Below are 12,436 nucleotides of genomic sequence, written 5' to 3' on the forward strand. Positions count from 1 at the left end.
ATAATAGAGCCAGCAGAAATGTTGCCGCCCACGGGGGGCACCAGAACCCTCACATTGCGCACTGTCACAACAGCAGGCATTATGAGGGTGCTGGGCAGGGGGACCCTTGCACTGCCCATTATGAGATATACAGGCAGGACTGCAATCCACGAAGCAAAAAAAGTAGAATGCCATTGGCACGGCACCTTGTAACTAGTCTGTCCTACCTCAAATGCCATAAAAAGGCTGGCAGAGAACCAGGTTGTAATCAGCAGGGCAGCGCTGAGGTCAGAGCCGTCATGGCTGATTGTAATCTGCACATACCGTCAGCCCACCAGGATCGAAGATCCAGGCAGAGATGTGGGTAGGTTAGCGGGGCTGCCCTCCATCCTCGTAACATGGCTGTTAGACTGCCACAACTGCGGCAGTTCGACAGCCACCATGAGTGTGGTGGACCACCACATGCGTAATCAGGCCATACTTTTGTCCACACACAAAGGAGAACTCAATATATTTCAAAACAATACCCTTTCAGGCTTAGAATGCCACATAAATTATACAAAAAGGACATAAGGGAACTCGGGGTAGGTCCTAAATCTTAGTTGGAGAGAAGCTCCTTTATAGTGGACACTCTACAAAACGATTGACACTCTAAAACTGTTCACCTCAAATGTCTTTTTTCTAGCTGAGGTTTTAGGCATAGGGTTAGCATAGTGCAATACATGTGTCAAAAACTACTTTTATCCATTCCAGGTTGGATTGGATGATATCAAGTGTCTTTTTCATCCAAAATAAATATTAATATTCATAATTAAGTCGCATTCTACTTATGACTGGATTTGTTGACTTCAGGGTATTGAGAACCTGTGTAGAATTAATATAACACATTTGTCTAATTAGAAATTGAAAAAACAGATGTGCAAAAATGTATCTTTCTATGAAATGTGACTGTATGTGAAGAGAATCCCAATGCTCTATTAACGTCTATGGATATCAGCATGGCTAAGGGTACGGAAACAGGGCCCCAAAATTTCCAGTGACCTTCAAGTAACGTCACTTTTAGGGTTCTCCATTTCAGCAGCTGGCTCTGTAAGCCAAGATAGACATCTGGTAGGACCAGTCACCCCCTACAGAGGGCCCTACCACTTCAAATGGCTGGGACATTAGTTCCCTCCACCATCCTGATGGTTTTGACTTTAGTATCTTAGTTGTTCAACCAGATCAAATTTTGCAGAGGGGTATTTGTCAAATGCTTTATAATGCCTCCTCTCTAAAATCAACCTGTCCAAATTGTATGCTCTGCCTACTCCCCCACCCTGACCAATGTCTCACTGGGTCCCATTATATGTGCCTTTATTTTGGTGTTAGTAATTCCACAATATGCAGTGATAGTGATACTGTGAGGTATCAATAACTCTCTGGGTGAAGAATGACCAAGAATTATATTCAGAACTGGATGTTCCCCTGAGAACTGAGGGATTACTAAAGAAATAAATAATTTATGTTCCAATTTCCTAGATTATTCCTTATTTGTATCCATGGATGGTTGTTCCATCTGGTCTTCTCATCTCATGGTAGGTGTTCCCACTAAATTCCTTGATATTGCACTGCATAAATTGCCCATGCTGGATAATCGAGAGTCAGTGGAGATTAGAACCCACTTCTTGGTCTATTGGCTAAGTCTCACTGGCTCTTGAATTTTATGGAAGTCTTCCTCCCACATATTTGCACTTATCTCACCCAGGAAGCACCATATCTATTTTGGACCAAAGCCAGCACCTGGATACCCTCATGGGTGACAAGCGTCCCTCTATAAATCCACCCTACATTACATTACATTACAAAATAGTAGAATTATGACATTAATCCACCTTGTGGTCCTTACTAAAAAATAGGGCAACATTTATGTGGAAATTGAGTAATATGTAATCTTACCAACTCTACCACTAAGTTAGATGTGGGCCACAGCAACACTAAGGTGGTATCTATCTCTTTACTTCCCTCACTCACATCAACATGGAGGTATGACAACTAGGAATGTCAAGACAAGAATCAATAAGCATAGGAACACTATTTGACAAATAACATGTACAACTACACTTGTAAGACATTTTAAAGAAAAGCAACACACTAATCAGGATCAGGATTTAAGATTGACTGCTATAGACAAAGGGCCTGATTAACAAAGGTAAACATACTTTAGTCTAAATGTACATTTATTTGGGAATTAAAAAATTAATTTTATGAGTAATATCTTTACAAGTGCGTCTGTACTCAAGCCAAGGACTGCCAGACTCGCAGTGACAGTCAGACCGCCACATTATGACCCTGGCAGTCGGACCATCAGGGGACCATCATCACTGCCCGGAACAAGGTGGGCACCTGAACTGCCCATGACATGACATGGGCAGAGCAGGAGCCCCAGCCCCCCCCCGCCAAGCACCCTCAAAATGTGCACTCTCTGCTTTGCTAATACCGTAGCACTGTTCTTACTGGTCTGACCAACAGGAACATTGTAATACAGTGTTCCCGTCGGTCAGCCGAGTGGGAACATCATAATATGATGGGGGAGGCAGCTGCTATAATGGCTGCCTCCTCTCTGTGAGTTTGGCTGCCAGAGTTTGCTGACTTCCAAAGTCGTAATGAGGGCCACAGTGCATGGGGCAACAGGGGGTCCACGGCACTGCCTACGACCATGTCGTAGGCAGTGCATGGGGTCACATGGGAACCATTGCACTGCTTATGACCATGTCATGGGCAGTGCAGGGGCCCCATGCCCAGGACCCTCAGAAAGTGCACTGTGTGCCTTGCAGACAGTGAGCACTCCAAGGGTGCTTGTGTGCCTCAGTATTGGCCTCGGCTCCCTTAAGGGAGCCGGGACCACTACCGTAGCACTGTTCCCACCAGGCTGACCAGCGGGAACATTGTAATATGGGAGGGTGAGGAAGTCGGGTTGACGGCTGCCTTATCCCTGCCAGTTTGGTGGCTGGTTTGTCCAACTGCCAAACTCATAAAGAGCTCCTTCATCTACCTGTTAAGTAATGGTTATGGTACAACACAACAATTGTTTTTACTTTGACATCCCTGAAACATTGCTCCTTTTTAAAACTTTTTTGAATAGATTGGCCCTAACCCTATTTTACCATTCAAAAATGGCACTAACATTCACTAGTCTAGAATGAATGAAACACAAATACGCTGCTTCACATACCCCCTGGTTCCTGTGTGTCACACAGCAATGTACCAGGACGTGTGAATGGAGGGGCACTGGCCACCATGAAGCATAATTAGCAATGATGCACCCTTCCCCTCTGCCTTTCCAGTAGATCAGTGGCTATATAACATTTAGATCAGCTTTGTGAGGGGTGAGTATGGCGTAATGGCATTTGGACACAGTATTAGAAAATAAATATTGTGTTACGGAAATATTGTTGCAACAATATTGTGATGTATAAAATATCATGGACATAAATATCGAAGGTAAGAATATGGTTTTAAATATTGGTTTTAATATTGTTGCAAAACATATGTTAACAAGAACATTGCTGTATATAATATTGTTTTATACAGTAATTTTGTATTGTATTTGTGTTATATTTATTATTTTTTATGTAACTTTCTATTGAGCATTTTAGGTTGTATATTTATTTGTGGTAAAAAGGTATTTTTATGCCATTTTATTATGTTGCACTTTTTTTATTTTTTTATTTAGTAGTTAAATGTATGTTTTTAAAAATTGTACTAGTGGTGTGTTGGGTTTATAGGGGAAAAAGGATGGGGACATTTTTCATTGTATGTTTCCTTTATTAATTTTATTTTATTATTTTAATATTTTTAATAAATAAACAATGGTTTCTATAGATTATATTTAAGTTGGAAATGTTTTCAATGGTTTTAGAAATATTTTTCCAAAAAGTTAACTTTAAAATGCTTTACATTTTTAAATATCTATTATGTACTATTGATATATGTATATTTTGTTACCTTAAATATACTATGTCAATAAAAATGGTGTTTAAGTAATAGATTTCCTTTTTTATAATTATTTTCCCTTTTTGAATTTTTATATAGTTTCCTTTTTGTGACTGATTTATATGTTTTTATAAAACTTTTATTTTTTTTTTTATTTTTTTTTTTTAGGGTATGCGTGGGATAAGGGTTGCATTATTTAAATGAATCATTAAACTAACATTCAATTTTGTAATCCTAATTTGTGTACTAAATTTGCTTTCCAATATTCTTGTATTTTGTGATGTTATCGTAGGATTTGTATTAATTTAAATATAGTTTTAAGATAAGGTATAAAGTGAGTATATTTAATTTATGAAAAGATAAATTATCATATTATAATTACATTTTTAATACTAGTTTCAAACTGCTATGTTTTTCCACAAATTTATTTGAGAAAATAATTTTTATTTTAAAGTACATAATTTATAAATTATGATTACAAAATAGCTTTTCTTTCATTGTTATGTTATTTGTATTAATTTAAATACAGTTTTAAGATAAGCTATTAAGTGAGTATATTTAATTCATAAAAAGATAAATCATTATATCGTAATGATTTTTTTTAATACTATTTAGTTTCAAACTACTGTGTTTCTCCACAAATTTATTTAAGAAATATGAGCTATTCTTTAATTGTTATGGTATATTTATAAGTTTTTTTAATTCAATTTCATACATTTTTCAATAATAATTTCATTTATCATGGTTTTTAATTTCTGATTTATTTTGTTCTTTTTGATATTTTGTTATTTAATTTTAAATCAAATGTAGGGTGTTTATGGCAAAATATATAATTCATAGTTTTGTATCTTTATTTGTTATTGGAAGATATTTTTTAGGTATGCTCTTTTATATTATATTTTTAAATGATACTGCTTTGTTTTTTATTATTTTGTGCACCTTATGTGTTAATATGAATATGAAATGTAATTACTTTTTTGTTGAAAATATATTAAATATTTGTTACAAAATGTTGTAGTAAACAGTAAATCCCACATCTTTAGTGTATAACTGCTTTTCCATAGTGGTTTGTTCTGCAGCAGGAATAGTAAATCTAACCTCTTTAGTGTCCAACACCTTCACCAAAATGTTTAAAATGAGATTGGGAATAGTAAATCTAGACCCATTAGTGTCAAACACCTTCTAGAATTTGGTGTAGGTTGGAGTGGATGTAGTAAATATCACCCTTTAATGTCCAGCACCTTCCCCAAATTGATTTAGATAGGCCCTTATTACTGTCTTAGAGCGTTTTTAATCATACCCTTGAACATCACTAATAAAGGTGAATGACACCAGTAGTCCAGGAGGTATTTTTAACCAAGATCTGGATCCCTGACTTTATCCAGTAGTTTTTACAGAAGATCTCCCTCTGGTGTAGGTCTTACCAAGAGGTTTAGTCTGCCTTGGTGGCATTGTCCTACCAGGGTGGGGCGAGGTGGTCAAGGATGAAGCATGATACTATTAGTGTGTGAGGCCACCTCTTCTATTAAGAAAATATTCAGGTTGCCAGATTAGTGCCACATTCTCGAGTCGATCCACGGATGAGACAAATGTTTTCACTTATCAGAAAAAGACAAAATGTCATACTTTGAGTTCTATGCCACCACACCATTTGTTATTATTGCAGGTTGGAATCAGCCAGGGCGGCACTGAGCTCAGTGCTGCCCTACTGATTCCAACCCGGTTCTCTGCCAGCCTTTTCATGGCAGTTTCACCACCACTAAAAGGCTGATGGAAAACAGGTGCAGGGGTCCGGTTGCCCAACACCCTTGTAATATCCATTGTTTGCTGTGCTGCTGAGAGTGCTCGTGCCACCTGCGGGTGGCAGCATTGTCTGCGGCTTGATTACGACTCGGTGACAATGCTGCTGCCACTTTCCCACTGGGCTGACTGGTAGAAACCTTGGTTTCTACCCGTCAGCCCAGTGGGAAAGTTGTAATGAGGCCTGTGGGGAGTTAGCCGGTAAGGCGGCAACCTCCCTGTCTGAAGTTCAGTGGATGGTTCTTCCCGTCCGCCAAAGTCATAATCGGCCCCTCTGTGCCATATGTCTACTGCACTGTTGGTTTTGGCTTTTTAACCTAGGTGGAGCCATAGACATTCGACTATGGCATTTGGAATTTGGTTTGGTGTCTGTTACATGAGCATATGCCAGTGCAATTATGTTTTTAATTTTGAAGCAAATTGTCTGTTTTTTGCATATTCGACACATAGTGCAGATGTTTGGAATTGCATCCTAATGCTTTGTGTTAACGTAGTAATGGCAGCCTAGTATGGGCGTATGTGGGTGTAGCTTAAGTATTGCCTGTGTCATTGCTTGTTACAAAGTCTGTTATTTATGTGGGAGCTAGTTGTTTGTTTTTATATTGACATGAGTTAATAGTTTATTGTAGGTACTACTTTGTTTGTTAGGTAGCAGTGCATAAATGAGGGGTATGTTAGTGTTTTGATACTCACATGTATGGTGTATATCTGTCTGAATAGTGTAGTGCACATTTAGAAAGTTCAGCCCATCATCCATGTTACACTTTGTGTTAGTCTTAATAGATTACTTGCAGTAGAAAATATAATTATTCTGTTGTCATTATGGTGACTACTGTGTAGGAGGAAGGGTTAATTGTTCTGTATGGCAGTTAAGTGTTGAAGAATTTCCATGTTTTTGTATCTTTCAGGGACAACAGGAGGTTCACCTGTGGCTCTTATAGTATGTGCTACTAATTGGGTAGCTGACCTGTGATATCTTCAAGTACTTTAGATAGTGTTTATTTTGTCTTTTAGTAGTAGGCTCTTGTGAACTAGTGCTTCCCTCTTTTAAATCTTGAAGTACATGCCTTACTTTTATTTTGGTCACATCTGGGGGGTGGCGTGTTCTTTCATGTTAATAACAACATTGTTTTTAGTTGTATATATGTAGGAAAGTACCATCTTGCCTGGCATGTTACCCCCATTTTTACTTGTGTGTCAGTTTGTTTTTGCCTGTGTCACTGGGATCCTGCTAGCCAAGACCCCAGTGCTCATAGTTTGTGGCCTATGTGTGTTCCCTGTGTGGTGCCTAACTGTATCGCTGAGACTCTGCTAACCAGAATCTCAGTGTTTATGCTCTCTCTGCTTTTAAAATTGTCACTGCAGGCTAGTGACCAATTTTACCAATTCTAATTGGCACACTGGAACACCCTTATAATTCCCTAGTATATGGTACTTAGTACCCAGGGTATTGGGGTTCCAGGAGATCCCTATGGGTTGCAGCATTTCCTTTGCCACACATAGGGAGCTCAGACAATTCTTACACAGGACTGCCTCTGCAGCCTGAGTGAAATAACGTCCACGTTATTTCACAGCCATTTTTCACTTCAGTAACTTATAAGTCACCTATATGTCTAACCCTCACTTGGTGAAGGTTAGGTGCAAAGTTACTAAGTGTGAGGGAACCCTGGCACTAGCCAAGGTGCCCCCACATTGATCAGGGCAATTTCCCCGGACTTTGTGAGTTCGGGGACACCATTACACGCGTGCACTACATATAGGTCAATACCTATATGTAGCTTCACAATGGCAACTCTGAACATGGCCATGTAACATGTCTAAGATCATGGAATTGTCCCCTCAAGCCAAATCTGGTCTCGGGGTGCCAATCCCATGCATCCCCGGGGCTCCAGCATGGACCCCAGGTACTGCCAAACAAGCTCTCTGGAGTTTTCTCTGCAGCTACCGCTGCTGCCAACCCTCAGACAGGTTTCTGCCGTCCTGGGGCCTGTGCAGAATTTCCTCTGAGAGAGCGTGTTACACCCTCTCCCTTTGGAAATAGGTGTTAAGGGCCTGAGAGGAGTAGCCTCTCCTGGCCTCTGGGAATGCTATGAAGGGCACAGATGGTGCCCTCCTTGCATAAACCAATCTACACCGGTTCAGGGAGACCCCAGCCCCTGCTCTGGCATGAAACTGGACAAAGGAAAGGGGAGTGACCACTCCCCTGTCCATCACCACCCCAGGGGTGGTGCCCAGAGCTCCTCCAGTGTGTCCCAGACCTCTGCCATCTTGAATGCAGAGGTGTGAGGGCACAATGGAGGCCTCTGAGTGGCCAGTGCCAGCAGGTGACTTCAGAGACCCCTCCTGATAGGCTCTTACCTGGTTAGGTAGCCAATCCTCCTTGGAGGGCTATTTAGGGTCTCTCCTGTGGGGTCCTCATCAGATAATGAATGCAAGAGCTCACCAGAGTTCCTCTGCATCTCTCTCTTCAACTTCTGCCAAGGATCAACCGCTGACCTGCAAAACTGCGACAAACCAGCAACATTGGAGTGCCTAATCCTGACGGCTTTCTCAACTGTTTCCTGCTGGTGCATGCTCTGAGGGCTGTCTGCCTTCACCCTGCACTGGAAGCCAAGAAGAAATCTCCTGTGGGTCAACGGAATCTACCCCCTGCTAATGCAGGCACCACATTTCTGCATCACCGGTCCTCTGGGTCCCATGTCATCTTGACGAGCATGGTCCCTGGAATACAGGAGCTGGATCCAAGTGACCCCGATAGTCCAGTGGTCCTTCTGTCCAAATTTGGTGGAGGTAAGTCCTTTGCTCTCCACACCAGACAGTAATCCTGTGCACTGCGTGATCTGCAGCTGCTAGGGCTTCTGTGCACTTTTGCAAGGATTCCTTAGTGCACAGCACAGCCCAGGTCCCCAGCACTCCGTCCTGCATTGCTCAACTCGCTGAGTTGACCACCGGCTTTGTGGGACCCTCTTTTGTTGTGTTGAGATGACGCCTTGTTCAGATTTCTTGAATGCCTGTTTAAGTGCTTCTGTGGGTGATGCCTGCTTCTGCGTGGGCTCTTTCTGTTGCTGAGTGCCCCCTCCTTCCCCTCCTCCAAGGGGCGACCTTCTGGTCCTTCCTGGGCCTGGGCAGCACCCATTATCTTCATTTGTGACTCTTGCAGCTAGCAAGGCTTGTTTGAGATATTTCTGCGTGGAAATAACTCTGCTTCCTCCAGCACGCTGTGGGACATCTTCTGACCAAAAGAGAAGTTCCTGGCACCTTCTGTTGTTGCAGAATCTTTGGCTTCTTCCACCCAGAGGCAGCCCTTTTGCACCTTTATCCGGGGTTTAGCGGGCTCCTGCCCCCCCGGATACTTGCATGATTCATGGACTTGGTCCCCTTCCTTTGCAGTTCCTCAGGTCCAGGAATCCATCTTCAGTGCTTTGCAGTCAGTTGTTGCCTTTGCAGAATCCCCTATCTCGACTTAGGGGGTCATTCTGACCCCCGCGGGCGGCGGAAGCCGCCCGCCTGGCGGGAACCGCCAGAAGACCGTACCGCGATCAAAAGACCGCAGCGGTCATTCTGACTTTCCCGCTGGGCTGGCGGGCGACCGCCAAAGGGCCGCCCCCTCGCCCAGCGGGAAAGCACCAGCAACGAGGAAGCCGGCTCCGAATGGAGCCGGCGGAGTTGCTGGTGTGCGACGGGTGCAGTTGCACCCGTCGCGATTTTCAGTGTCTGCCAAGCAGACACTGAAAATCTTAATGGGGCCCTGTTAGGGGGCCCCTGCAGTGCCCATGCCAGTGGCATGGGCACTGCAGGGGCCCCCAGGGGCCCCACGACCCCCGTTCCCGCCATCCTGTTTCTGGCGGTGAAAACCGCCAGAAACAGGATGGCGGGAAGGGGGTCGGAATCCCCACGGCGGCGCTGCTTGCAGCGCCGCCGTGGAGGATTCCCTGGGGCCGCGGGAAACTGCCGGGAAACCGCCGGTTTCCCTTTTCTGACCGTGGCTGTACCGCCGCGGTCAGAATGGCCCCAGAAGCACCGCCAGCCTGTTGGCGGTGCTTCCGCGGTCGTTGGCCCTGGCGGTCCATGATCGCCAGGGTCAGAATGACCCTCTTAGTGTCTTACTGGTGTAGTAGGGTAACTTTACTCCTACTTTTCAGGGTCTTGGAGTGGGGTATCTTGGACACCCTTAGTGTTTTCTTACACTCCCAATGACCCTCTACACACTACACTAGGCCTGGGGTCCATTCGTGGTTTGCATTCCACTTTTGTAGTATATGGTTTGTGTTCCCCCTAGGCCTATTGTGTCCTATTGCATCCTATTGTATTCTACAGTGTTTGCACTACTGTTTACTTACCTGATTTTGGTTTGTGTGTATATTTTGTGTATTTTACTTACCTCCTAAGGGAGTATATCCTCTGAGATACTTTTGGCATATTGTCACTAAAATAAAGTACCTTTATTTTTAGTAACTTTGAGTATTGTGTTTCTTAAGATATAGTGCTATATGATACAAGTGGTATAGTGGCAGCTTTGCATGTATCCTAGTTCAGCCTAAGCTGCTCTGCTATAGCTACCTCTATCAGCCTAAGATTCTAGAACACTACTAATCTACTAATAATGGATAACTGGACCTGGCACAAGGTGTAAGTACCATCAGGTACCCACTATAAGCCAGGCCAGCCTCCTACAATATATCCCATAACAAGCATTAGAATAGTATTTCATACATTTCCAGTTTACAGTCTCAGTTCTTATACTTTCCTGGCTGTAAGTGTATTCCATGTGGGAGCAACTGTTTACCTTTCTGTGACGTTATATATGTTGCACTTTCTGCCATTCTGTGTGTAAATAGTTCAATAATATAAATATTGTGTTATAAATGTAACTTGAGATAGCTAATGTACTGAAAACATAATTTCAATTATTGTCCTTGTGACACTTGCATAAGTGTTGTAGATTGTAATTGCAAGTCTTTTTTTTGAGATTCCAGTTGAAGCTGTGGGGAAGTGGGTCCGGTGTCTTTTTTCTGTGTTGGAAAAATGTTTGTTTTAGTAACATTTTAAACTTTTAGGTTTGTAAAGTTTATAGAGGTGGTGGGATTTTAGCTTTATTTTATATATATCAAGGTTACTTGATGTTTTTAAATTTCTTCATTGCACTTACTTTTGACATACGATTGTTCAGTTGTTTGAATGTGGAGTTTAATTAATCATTCTACAATGAAGATATCTATAGAAAGACTGATAGAGAAATAAAAAGAGACATATTGATCAAGATGTATTGTTCACAATACAAGGGTCCTTGATTGAAATATTATCTATTCTTTTGACCAAAGCAATCAAAACAACAATCATAGCCTGGTAGTTTATAACAGGGCAAAAGTTGGTGAGCGAGGATTTACTACGAAACTATACAAATTATACACCATCATGTGATGGCCTAAGTGTGCTTATTCATTGCTAGATGCTGGTGGCTGTCAACCTGGTAGGGTCAGATTCTTGCACGGTTAGGGGACTCTCCAACATGTACCCTTGGACTTCCTGGCCCCAGTAGGTTGGACATCTGCTCTAATCATCAGACAGTTCCCTCTTTGGTTCCGCAAACTGCTGAGTTGAGCTTTTTCTTACCATTTCTCTACCTACTCCCACATCTCTGTCTTTTCACTAGCCAAACTTTTCCGATCCTTGCTTCTAACCAACTAAACTGTTGGCACCCATTCCATGAACACAGGAGGGGATGGGAAGACCCATTTCTTACATATCAACCTTTTAGCCCGTAGGACCAAATACAATTGCTGGGACAGTTGCCTCTTTGATAAGGGGCAGTGGTTCCACTTTCTTCAAGGATCCCAAAAGCACCAAAAGTAGTGTTACCTCAATTACTCTAACCAGGATTTCAGATAGAGCCTTACCCACTTTCTTCCATAAGAGTTGGATACCAGTGCACTGCAGAAACATGTGCAAATGGTCTGCCTTTTGAAGCTCACATTTTGGACACCTCTTTTCTATTTAATTTACTATCTTTGATAACTTTCTCAGGGTCCAATGTGCTCTGTGTAATACAAAAAGATGATTCTTCCTTGAAGGCGCAGATTTAACCATTTTGCTCAAAGTGTGCATTGGTACTTGCAACTTATTGCCAATCTGCAATGACAGCAGTTCTCTTGTTCACAGCTCCTGTGGCAGTATGAAATACCCATCAGCAGCCTCTAAAAACAGTCAGTACCATCTTGCAACATTTTCCTAGGGATGCTCTCATGTAGCCAGCACTCAAGAGGGACACTCTCCCCACATCCTTGACCTACACCCCAGGCCCAGTTAGACAGTTGTCAGTATCTGAACCCATAGACACTATAGTCATACTGTGATCAAACATCCTCTCGCAGGAGCAAACTCCCATCCTGAAGAAGTTGACCCCATCTCTCTAACTCACCATTCCTAAGGGACTTTGCTAGGGGCATATTTACTGCAGTATGGTATTCCAAAAGTTGATCTAATCTGCATTCCATAGTTTACCATGCCAATGGTTTTCAGCTTCACCTTCTTGAAGAACTTATGGCTCATAATTACAAGGAGCTTTGCACCACTGCAGCCACATGGAGTTCCACACTGCTCCATAGTTACAAACTAATGCATTGGGCCCAATGCGTCAGTTTGTAGAGGCCTGCATCACATTATACCTGTGCCAGAGGTTCCCATG

Source organism: Pleurodeles waltl, chromosome 2_2 (assembly GCF_031143425.1).
Source record: "Pleurodeles waltl isolate 20211129_DDA chromosome 2_2, aPleWal1.hap1.20221129, whole genome shotgun sequence".
Taxonomy (NCBI): domain Eukaryota; kingdom Metazoa; phylum Chordata; class Amphibia; order Caudata; family Salamandridae; genus Pleurodeles; species Pleurodeles waltl.